Here is a 12,302-nt window from a genome sequence, read left to right as displayed (position 1 = left end):
GTCTCAGACATTGTAATAAACGACTGTGGAAGCAGTAGATCTCTTAGGGATAATAAACAGATTATTGAATCTGAGCACAACAGCGCAGGCAGCTGTGTATTCCCAGACTTTAATCCACAGTTTGACTTTTGAGCCTTAGTCCAGCTCTTCTTAGAGTTCAGTGAGGCTGTAACTACTCTGATGCATTTGGCTATAGCACAAAGCAAGAAGATGAGATTGTTTCCTACTGTGGTGGATGAAATTGTCACTGGGACTCTCCCATGAACTCCTTCAGTCTCTGAAGTCAGGCAGGCTGCTGCTTGAAGTGCAGCGAGAATCACGGAATGATAGAATCACTAAGGTTGGAAAAGACTAAGCTCATTCAGTTCAACCGTCAGCCCAACACCACTGTGCAAACTAAACCATGTCTCAAAGTGTCATGTCTACGCACCTACTTTAGGCATAGGGACTCCACCACTACCCTGGGCAGCCTCTGCCAGTGCTTCATCACTATTTCGGTAAAGAAATTTTTCCTAATATCCAATCTAAGCCTCCCTGGTGCAACTTGAGGCTATTTCCTCTAGTCTTTTCCTTTGTACTGCAGAGAAGAACCCAGCACCTACCTCATCACAACGTCCTGTCAGGGAGCTGCAGAGAGCAATGAGGTCTCCCCTCAGCCTCCTCCAGTCTGAACAGCCCTGGGTCCCTCAGCTGCAGCTCGCAAGATTTGTTCTCAAGAACTGCCCTTGTCCTGCTACGTTATATTCTTCAATGCATTACCTACATAAACCATTTATCCTGTAACCTTTTCTTTGTTTCAAGCTAGGTTCTGGTTGAAAGAAGCAGTTTGACTTTTTCTCTTGTTCAGATTTACTTCTGACATAACTCAGCAGTGTTTCCTTAGAACGAAGCTCAGCTGACATCCATGAGGCTTAAAAATCTTGCAGTGCATGGGTGATAATTTGTGTTTGCTTCCTTGGTTGCCTGGAGGCAATTGGTGTGCAGATACATGGGCACATATCTGCCCAATTCTGTGCATGAATTAAGCCTTGGGAAGACATCTGGGAACGGTCAGCTTTAATTTAATTTACCTTAAAATAGCAGAACAACCACCACCCAGCTGGAGGTAACCTGACTTTGTTCAGAAGGGAGGTCCATAATTATTCACTGCTGATTTATTAATGTATTTGGCTGTCATGCAGGGTTGGGCAAAGGGACCTAACGCAAGCAGAGAGCTTGGTAAGTCATTTGGATGCTGTGTAGATTTAGCAGCTGAAGATGCTACAAGAGGAGGGATTCAGCTCAGGGGTTCTGTGTGATTTTATCTTTAAATGAAAGCATTTTGGGTTTTGCTTTCATCCAAGCTGTGGTTCTGCAGGGCTCTGCCTTTGCGACATTCTTGAAGGAGCAGAGATAGGAGCTGCTCCCCATGTATCCGTTAGAGTTTAATCTACAGGTGCCTCCCAGAGAGTAATTCAGTGTAGGAACTTTCAGAAAAGGACACTGGAAGACAGGCTTGAAGCCTTGTTTTTCAGAACATTGGTGCAGAACTTGAGTCTGTGACACAAAGATTTGCGTGTTTCAATGGGAGAAAAATGTTATTAATATTTTAAACCAAACTTTAAGCAGGGGTTCTTCACAAAAAGAAAGTTCAGTTTCATAGAATCACAGAATCATCAAATGCTTTGGGTTGGAAGGGACATTTAAACGTCATCCAGTCCAACCCCCCTGCAGAACCAGGGACATCTTAAACTGGATCAGGTTGCTCAAAGCCCCATCCAATCTGACTTTGAAAATTTCCAAGGATGTGGCCTCCACTACCTCCCTGGGCAACCTGCGTCAATGCCTCACCACCCTCACTGTAAAAAATTTCTTCCTTATATGCAAGACTAAATCTGCTCTCCCTTAGTCTGAAACTATTACTCTTCATCCTGTCACAACAGGCCTTGCTAAAAAGTCCCTCCCCAGCTTTCCTGGAGCCCCTTTCAGTACTGGAGGCTGCTCTAAGATCTGAACAACCCAAACTCTCTCAGCCTGTCCTCAAACAGGAGGTGCTCCAGCCGTCAGATCATCTCTGTGGCCTCCTCTGGACTCACTCCAACAGATCAAAATCCTTCCTGTGCTGAGGACTCCAGAGCCGAACACAGGATTCCAGGTGGGATCTCCTCAGAGCAGAGCAGGTTTGTCTGTATTTCTCCGGTCTGGGGATAAGCTGAAAGCTGTTCCCTAAGGGAAAGGGATCACAGCCAGTTTGTCACAGAGCTAAAAGTACAACTGGAAAGGAAGGGTTTGTTTGGAATTTTTTGTTTTCCTTTGTTTTTCCGTTCTTTCATGTAAAATCATGAGCTGCAGTGTCTTCTCATGGGGTTTACTGGTGCCTTGCATGGCTGAGAGGGAGCTGTGCCCCAGCAGCAAGCGAATATTGAGCCAACACCAGTGTCCCTGGGAGGGTAAATGGTGACAACGCCTCCTTAGCTGGGAGTGTGGTGTTTTACCATGAGATGCGGCTGACTCCAGGCAGCAGAGGGGTCAGTGTTTGACAACCTGATCTGGCTGGCTAAAACTGGGAGCAGAGGGCACAGGGACTCGGTGAAAACAGCCGCCTTGTGCCGTACATGCTCATCTGCTCAGCAGCATTTTGCTTTTCTTTTCTGCCAAGGCTGTTTTGGATAACCCCAAAAATCAGTGGTGCAGGAAAGAGCAAGCTAGCTCCCACCCTAGGACCAGTGTCAGTGTCAGGGCACGATGGCTTGGAGAGAGAATGTGCTATAGAGGGGGGTGATTCCAAGCACTTAATGCAAGGTGTTTTAATCACAAATTAATTATGCTTAGAGTTCATATGGCAGATTCCTCAAGAGTAGTGGTTTTCCTCACCTGGCCCCAATTCCTTGCAGGTCAAATGGTGCAGGACTTCACCTCCAGGCCATGAGCTGGAACCAGGAGAGGCTGCACAGCCCAGGGCAGGGGGGACAGTAATAATTCTTAAGTCCCAAGTCTCTTCCCCCAGCCAGGACATGCTGCATTGGGTGATATAAATGAGTTAAACTATGTTAATGAGTTACCACAATGCACAAATTAAATGGCAAAAGGGGTGTGGGGACCAGCTGTGTCCTTACTCCTACACAAGGGCAGGATGCAGCCACCCCTGGGGTGCCTTTGTGTGTGATGCTGAGCCCAGCTGTGCCTGTCCTGAACACCAGAGTAGGAGAAGGGAGATGAGACAGGAGTGAGCAGGAGCTGGTGGAGCAGCCGCGAGGACTGCAGCATTGGCACCTGGCAGCGATACAGATGTGTGATGCAACCTGTTTGGAGCCAGATCTTGCTGTTGCGCTAAGGTAATAAATCCTGGGCGTAGGAGGTGCTTACAGAGAAATGGAGGAGGATGTTGTCCAACAGATAGTTGAGTGCTTGGGTTGTTCTTCCCAGCTGTGAAAGGGGGATTAGGGCTGGTCTGGTGCATGTGAACAGTGTCTGCTTAATCCTGAGCAGTGGTGGGAGCTGCGCTGGGCAATGCTCTGAGTCCTTTGGTTTTCCTTCAAAGCAAACATGGAAAACAGCTATCTTGGGCAAGCGAGTCTGGAAGGGAAAGAATCATTCAATTCCTCTGCAAAAGCTTTGTGTTAAGCCCAGGGACAGAGCTGTAGCTTGTGTACATTGTTGTGGCTACGCTGAAATAAATGGAGTTTTGGCTGCTGACATCAATACAGGGATGACCCCTTGAGAGAAGTTCCAGCCAACGTGGCCATGCTCACAACAGCTCGTGCATCACTTATCTGCTTGGCCAAATCCTCCTTTGAGTTTTCTTCCCACCCTTGACCTGTGCTGATGCCGTGTCCCGCTCTGGGCGCCCCGAGGAGCACAAACCTCAGCTGCCTTTGTGGCACCCACACCCTGATCCAGCATCTATGGAGGGAGGAGTGGACATCCTGGGTGGGACAGGCTGTGCCTGGGCTTACAGTGCTGCTTGCAAAGCTCATGGAGGGGATTTGCCTGGGTGGGCAATGGCTTTTTGAAATTCCTCATTCAGGTTTTTACAATAATAGACTTCAGATGGAACTAAAGCCAGCAGAGCAGTGGCGAAAAATTGCAATTCCTTTTGGGAATAACCCCTACGTTTCCTCTCTCTTGGAGTAGGGGGAAGCTCCTATTAAAAACTGATCATCTGCCGGTCAGCTGGACTTCAATTCAATGGCACCATTCCGGGCTCGCTCTCCATGACCCCCAGTCCTGCCGGGTTTCGTTGCCCTCCCCGCTTGGGAGGGGAAGGAGGGGGAGGAGGGGAAGGAAAGAGATAAAAGGGGGGGAGGCGGTAAAAGGAGGCAGAAAGGGGGCCAAATGGGGAAAAACGGGGGGAAAGAAGGAAGGAAGGAGGGGGAAGGAAGGGGAAGAGGGGAAGGAGAGGAAGGGGAGCTTTGGAAAGCGCTTTTATGTTGTCAGAGAGCGAAGAGGGAAGTCGCACTTTTAAATCCCTTCTATAACCAGGGTTCTTTGCATTTAAAGCCCTCCCATGTCACAGTTTTACAATGATGCAACATCTGTTACGCTTGCTACAAATCATCTCGGTTTAGACGTTTCTCTGTTTCCAGTTACACAGAATATCTGTTTAGCCTTCTCATACATTTTGAGGCTTAACATCATTTTAGACTTATTTTTAGTATTTGTGTTAAAATATTTCCTGTAACACCAATTCAGAAGAAGAGTTGTAGCATTTTTAATGTTAACTGTAGAGTCTGTACCTCATGTACTTTAGGAAAATGCAGATGCACCTCTTAGATGTACCTTGTCCTTACAGACCGCTATGGAGCCTTTCCATCTCTCTTCTACGCTCACGGCAGAAGAAGAGGGCGAGCACGGTGAAATGGAAGCAGTTGACATTCAGGTGAGAGAAGAAACATCTGCTTTGCGGCTCTGAGCAAGGGTGATGTTCATGATGCTGACTCCTGGTTTGGGAAGCTGCTTCCAGCTCCTTGATTTGTTTCTCTTTGGATGAGGGCTTGACGTGATCCTTGTTCTTGGCCCGGCTTCTGTGCCACTGGCATAGTCATGTTGTTGACTACATCATCATTCATCGTGTGTGGGGTGTTTGTCTGTTTTCATACTTAAGCTCCAATTGTCACCCATAACCTGACAAATGACTTCGTTAGCATCGCGATGATACTCTGAGGTGGCATTAAAAATTCCTAATGTATTGTGCACATCTCTCCTTCCTCACAGCCCAAAAAGCCAGTCTGGAGAATGTCCTTGCTGCAGAAAATCTGGCAAAAGTCTCACAGAACAGCACCACCTTTCCAAACCCTTGTATTCTTCTGTTCTCTGTCCCATCATGAGGAATAACAGTGAGTGAACTGGCATGGCACGGGGGGAGAAGGAGAATGAACTTTACCTGCTCTTCACTGGCTAAATGAAAAGGCCTTGATCTGGCTTCTGTGGGACCATCTTCATGGTGCTGTTGCCTAGCAAGGCCTCGTGTTATTTCCCTTTAGCATTCCTTTGCATGTGTGTATGTGTGTGCTTATGATGTTGTCTCACGGTTGTCGGGTGAAAGCCCCAATGAAGGCGTTGGCCAAGCAGAACATGTGCAGGCCAGCCGACACGGCTCCTCAGAAAGTGGTGGGATTCCTGACGAGCCTGTAGAGGTGCCTGAGGGCCCCGCAGAGGTGAAACACTTGTGTTCAGTTTGCATGGAGATTGATGACAGTGTAACCAGGTGGGTTGCTTGCTCTCAGGATCTGCAGGTGGAGCTGTCGTGGGGTCATCCCGTGGGTCTGAAATTCTCAAGCACAGGGGCCATGTGCTGGGACAGCTGATCTGCTTGCTAAGGTGGAGGGACCATCTCTAGGGGTGGAAAGGTAACGCAGTGTCTGGCATCCTCGCCAAATGAGAGCTGGTAGCACCAGGAGCTTCTATAGTGTTAGGGTATCTGCAACTGAAGTGGCTTCTTTTGCCTCTCTCTGCCTGAACTGGGCAGATCTCATTGTTAAAGCGAATGCAGAAGGCTCCATGTGCTCCTAGATCCCATAGAATGTGAAGTTTGTGGATTCTCCAACTGCAGTAACCCCTGCTGCCTTTGGATTGTTGTGTTAAAGTCGCCCTTTGCCTATGGAGGGGGCATGTAGGAGATGGGTGACACGCTGACGTAAACAGTGTTCCACAGATGGTGTGTCTCCTTGGAACCATGTGAAAGCCAGCCTCTGCTTTCTCTTCTCCTCTAGAGCGGGCAGAGGAGGGGCTACAATGCAGAGAAAACCGGAGCAAGGCAAGTAGCCAGCTAGAGTCAAAGCGGGGAGAAATGCTGATGACTGGTTAATAAGGAAGCGTTTCCACTGCTGAAACAGATGAGAACGGATATCACAAATGTCCTTCTGTTTGGGGCTGGCAAGAGGGCTATAACTGTTTCTTTGGGCAGAATTTGCACACAGTTGAGAAGGTTCTCTCAGGGGAGGTGACCGAAACCTGATTCCCAGTCCTGGCTTTGTGCAGGAGAAGAAAGGGCTGTAAGACCTGAAGGAAAGGCTCTGTTTGGATATGGAGGCGGGTGAAATAAGCTTGAGTTTCTTGTGCTTGTTACTGCCTCCTCATCTACTTTAAATGTGGCTGAACTGGTGCCTCATTGCCAGTCGTAAGGTGGGGAAGAGCAGATGCTAAAATATTTCTCCCATTAGCTTAACGGCTAAGATAACCCATGGCAGTGAGCTTGAAGTCAGGAGATGGAAGTGCGGACTTTCAGAGGCTGCTGTACCCGGATGAACCACAGTATGCCTGGCTCCCTCAAGAAAAGCCTCCGTTCCGAAAACTCAGTCGATCGTCCTCCCTTCGACGGCCTCAGAGTGGCAGGAAGAGCTAGAGGAGCTCTGCCTGGTCCCGTGGTGGGCTCCGGCTGGTCTGGCATAGCTTAGAACTCGCCAGGCGTTGGGGTGTTGCACCTGGTGGTAAGAGCTGTGGGGGATGGTTTATTTAAAGCACGGTTACTTGGAGCATTTTGCTGTAACAATTTGTTCCTTTTGCTTTGTCATCAGAGAGAATCTGACGGAAGTATTGGTGATGACAGAGCCCCTGCAGGATCCCAACGTCTCTTCAGGGAGAGGGAGAAGTAATGCCATGGTGCCCTGCATGCCAGCAGCGTTCAGGCACGTGGCTTTCTCGCTACTTGTCTTTGCTAATCACTGTCGACTGAGTTGGCATCGCTGGCTGGAGTGTTCTTTGCTTCAACTTAGCACGTGATGGCATCACGCTTAGTGAATGCCCGATCGAGACAGCAACACTAGATTGAAACGTACTTCACCAACTGAGCCTGTGCAAAAGGAAGCATTTCTTTTAAGGTGAGGAATAAAATCATCCATGCTAACGAACGAAGCACACATACAGCAACTGTGTGTGCAGGCCAGCAGGGAGAGGTGCAAGCTTTCTTGAGCAAACTGTGTCCAATCAGATCTTTTTTTGAAGTGTGTACATTTGTACAGAGTACTTGCTCGCTGCTGTTGTGCCCCTTACGGACACAGCTCGACCGCTCATGGCTTTGTTCAGGAGGAGTTGTAGCCTCCCTGCAAAAATCTAAAACTTCAGTGCTGTGTCAGATCCTAACAGTAATGTCCTTTTAGGAAAAAGAGGTGGTCCCTGTGATCAAAGCTAACCTATACGGTGCCCTTCAAACCGAAAACATCAGAGCAGAGGCACATGGAAGTTTGCCTCTTCTCTTCCAATGCCCACGACGGAGCATAGCAAATAGGAAAAGAGAAAATGCTGGAAGAATTGCCGGAGGAAAGGGTACGAGCTCAAAGCTGCCTGGGCTTCCAGTGCTGAACTGAAATTGGTGTGGCAGAACCCATCTCGTGCTGTTGTCTGTTAAAACTCCCAAAGCTTCTTCCTGCCTCTGAGGAAAGGGTAAGAAATATTTTCAGTTGTTTCTTTCAGGTGCCCAGGTTCAAACCTCTACCTCTGCCTTCCTTTGACCACGTGAAGCTCCCATAGGAGGAGGTCAGAACTCCAACTCCACCTGAGCTGTTCCGTCTGCAGATGGATGAATGGGAAGCTGCCACCCTACAGAGCTGGACACGGCTGGTAGGATGAAAAGGGTAACGGGTACAGCCGGACTTAAAGCAGCGCATGTCATTGTGATTGTTTTCAGAAAGTGTCCTGCACAAGTTGTACAGGGATCTGAGTTCGAGCAATGAACTGTCCTGTCCTGGGGGAAAGAGACTTTTGCTGTGGGTTAAGGATTGGTGCATTTGAGGATCTCCTTCCCTCTTTGAGGTCAGCAATGGGATTTCCCACAACCTTATGAAGAGCCATGGGGTATTTTCTGAGCAGCAGCTGTGCGCAGCTGGATCCCTTTGCTGACCATCTCTGTGCCTGGGGATTTATTGGCGCATAAAAAACACGCTGCTTTTCTCATGGGAAGCCTGCAATGGACACCTGAAATTTTCTTGAGGCTAGGCTTGGCAAAAGTAACTGGCTGGCAACACGAGAAACAACTTTCTGGTTTTGCTATGATTTTCTAAGCGAAGAATTTGCTCAGCCTGGCTTTTCCAGTGCTGCAAGTGGTGAAGTCAAGGCAGGGGAATATGGTCATTTTGTTTTGCCTGGCATTCGATGGCTCACTTCTCTTGCATCTTAAACAGGACTTGGAAAGGTAGGAGGGTTTAAATCTCATCCCATCACGGTGGTGTAGCCAGGAGCTTTCTGTCCTTCAAAAGGAAACGAAGCTGCTTTCAGGCAGAGTTCCAGAGACTTGGCTGATGGGTGCTGAGAGTCAGACAGTGACAAGAGCAGTGGGAAAAGGAAGAAGTTGCTCCGCTAAGACCAGCAATGGTAAGTGAGTTGTTTTTGTGAACAGGGGCTGCAAAGTAACCCAAGAGGAGGTGAGAATGTACTAAATGAGCCAGTGTCGCTGTTGAGCTGCATCAAGACTGTCTTTTCAAGTTTCCCTGTTGAAAAATTACTCCTCATTAACTTTACAGCCAGTCTGAAAAAAAAACCCAAAGCCAACAAACAAAACCACCCCTGCAAACGAAAGAGGCAGCTCTGCTGGATGGATGGGTTTCAGAGCTGCACAAGCATAGTTGCGGAGGCGCAATGATTTTTGTAAAATCCACAACCTCGAAGCATGCCTTGCATGATCCTGGTGGCTCACTCCAGTGCCTGAGACAGCGAGCAGTCTTACAGACCGACACCTGCCTTCATCGCACCAATGATCTCCCCTGCGAGTCTCACCTTTGTCAAAACTGCAACTGTTTGCCTTGTTTTGGCTTTGATTTCTTTTTTCACAGGTTTACAAGGCAAACCCAGTGTGCAGATACTGCAGTGTAGGAGCAAAGCCCAGCGACCAGCCACTGACCATGCCAAAGTCCCCCAACGTCTCAGGTAGATCCTGACGCTGACGGGCATCCATGTAATCGTAGGAGGAAGGTTTCATCCCTCTGCACTCTCTTGACAGGCAGAGAAGAGAGGGAGGAGTTGGTTTTGTGCGATCCCTCTGTCTCAGTGCTACGCTTGGTTCTGTTCTTGTTACGCTTGAAATGCAGATGGAGGCAAACTTCACCTGAGGCAGCTGTCTGAGGCATGGCACACGGGCAGTGCCGCACAGTCTCCGTGGTCTCACTTCGGGTCTAGGCGTCTTGTGCTCTGGACACTAAACCAGGCTTCATTACTTTATACAAATATCGTGTACCTGAACTAGATCAAAATTCCTAACCCAATTGCTGTCCCTCGCTGCTGGGCTGAATCCCTTTCCTGCAGAGGATTTGGTAAAAGGCACTTGTTGAACATGCAACGATGTGCATGTCTGGAAGAGCTGCCTTGCTGTCGTACCTCTCACTTTCACGTGCGTGTTTCTTAGGCCTGTAGTCTGTGTTAAGAGGTGTGCCAGGAGCCTTTTGTGCCTCAAAAGGAAAATAAATAGCAGTGTGCCTGGGCTGCTTTTCTATGTCAGACTTTCACGTGGATGTGATTTAGAACGTCTTAGTGTAACGAGTTTCCACTGGGTAAGATTCAGTTTGGTTTTGTTTCTCTTTTTGACGAAGTACATCTAACAGAATAACTATTCAAATGAATCGCATTCTCTCTGGACTTTTATGAAACTTGGCCCAGTGACACTGCTTTCTGTCTTGCAAGTCCTCCCGTTCCTTGCTCTTTCCTTTCAGGGGGACAAGTGAAAACTTTTGCCATTATTTGGAAGGAGATTCTCTTCCTGGCTTTCTTTCTTTGGGTGGGCTGTAGCACATGGCGGGGGGATTGGAAGGTCAGAGAAGGCAACATGGGTGAAGGAGGAAAGTGCTTTTGTCTCAGGGCTGAGGGCTGCTTTGTCTCATCACCCTGATGACATTCCTTTCTGTGTATTCCCTCTCACAGGTCCCTCTTCTCGGTGCTGCGTGGGAAGCGAATTCCCCTCCTTCAGCTGCCCGTGCCCAGGCTGAATGCATGATCTCACCTGGACACTCTCCAGGTCGCATTGTTGCTACCTTTGCTGTGTGGCTGGGAACAGCGTGTCTGTATCTGGGGACCCTTTGGCCTCTTCTGCCGAGGTACAGGGAAGCTGGACGAACCCCGTGTAAACCAGCATTGTCTGCATTAAAGCTTTTGATCAGTCGCTAGGTGCTGTATGTGTTTTCCTTTTTCAGTGTTTAAAACGAAGAAAGGAAAAGGCAGAGACCGTCCAAGGGTGTGTGGCGATCACACCATGAGCCAGCGTCTGGCACTGGGAATGCCACGCCGTGCAACACAGGCTCCAATCTGACAACCCGCTTCACTGTATGGGCAGTCAGTTGACTTGGATGGGCTTGCTCGCGTGTCAGGGGAGTTTGCTGGATCACGATCACACGCGGATGTTCAGCAGGGAAATAGTCTCGCTGTAGATGCGTCTGCCACTTCAAAAATCCACTTGTGTTAGATTTGAATTCCTTGTATTTCCCTGCACTGTGTCAGTTGTTCCTCTTTAGCCTTCATGTATCGCAAAGATGAAGTACTCTTCCCGTCCAAACAGCTTCTATCACCTGGAGAGCGTGTGCTGGGAGGTGTGCAGGAACAGGAGAAAGCTGCCTTTCCTCTGTAAATGCCACCTCTGTTTTTCAGCTATTGTTTGGAGAGCAGATCAGGTGAGTGAGATATCCTGTCTGTAGGTGGGTCTGAAACTGTCCCCTCGGTGGTGCAGGAAGCGCGGAGCCCACAGCCAGAGCCGAACATAGTGTTTGCCTGCCTGGGAGCGTCCGTGCTCTGCGGAACTGGACCAAAGTGCCAGCGTCTCGGTCAGGTTCAGCCCGAGGGATGGCACGGTCTGCAACGCTCCGGAGCCCTGCAGCGGGGGAGGGTTGTGCGGGCGGCGCCGCGGGAGCTGCTGCTCCGGCCGATTCGGCGCCCGTGTCGATCCCCAAAATAAAGGGTAAAAATAGCTTTGCCGGACTCAGTGCTGCCGCGTTATGGCCGCAGCGCGGCACTGCAGCGCAACAAGAGTTTAAACTTCCCCCCCGCTTTCAAAAGCTGTGCCTTTCCCCTTTTTCTCATCCCATTGACTGAGCTGCACGTCACTCAGACCTTTAGCCAATCATCGCTGGGAGAGCACCGGGGCGGGGACGGGACGAGGAGGAAGCGCCCCATTGGCTGGGGCACGCTCGTCTCTCAGAAAGCAGCGACGAATCGGCGCCTGCCTGCAGTGAGCGCTGCCATTGGCTGAGATTCCTGCGCTCGGGAATGAATGGGGTGGAGACTCAGTGCTGCCGTGCCGTGGCAGCAGCGCGGTACTGTCTCCCCCCCTGAAGCCCCTCTGTCCCTGCCCAGGGTGTCTGCGTCCCCTGTGTCCCCTGACAGCTCCGTGAGGCCCTGCTCGGCTCGGCTATATTTGGCTCCGCGCGGCTGTGTTCGGATCCGTTCAGCGTTGGCCAACTGCCAATGGGCTGGGCTCAGCAGAGAGCGCTCCCATTAGCTGAGCAGCGCGGCGCTCGAAACTCTGGCACCGCCATGCTGTACGGAACGCAAGCGCAATTGCTTTCCCAGGCGAAGCCATGCTGTGCTCATGTGCAATGTCTTTCCTGGACGCCTCCATGCTGTACACTTAAGCAAACTCCTAAATAGAGAGTGCAGTGTCAGTTCAGCAAGAGATCTGATTCTAATGCAGGTTTCTAGAAAACAAGCCACTTCCCATGGTTGGTTAGGCAGAAAGCTTTTGCAGTGAACAGGAAAATCACAGATGAAGAATCTATAGTACAGTGTTCTTGTAATCGCGATTTGCCGTTTGCAATGAAAGCGCTCCCGGGAGAAAGAGCTAACGAGCAGCAGCATTCTGGGCTAGCACGTTCCCCTTAGCTGTTAATGGTCAACGTTTCCAATTCACC

The sequence above is a fragment of the Cuculus canorus genome, chromosome 22 (assembly GCF_017976375.1).
Source record: "Cuculus canorus isolate bCucCan1 chromosome 22, bCucCan1.pri, whole genome shotgun sequence".
Lineage (NCBI taxonomy): Eukaryota > Metazoa > Chordata > Aves > Cuculiformes > Cuculidae > Cuculus > Cuculus canorus.
Note: the sequence above shows the minus strand (reverse complement) of the source record.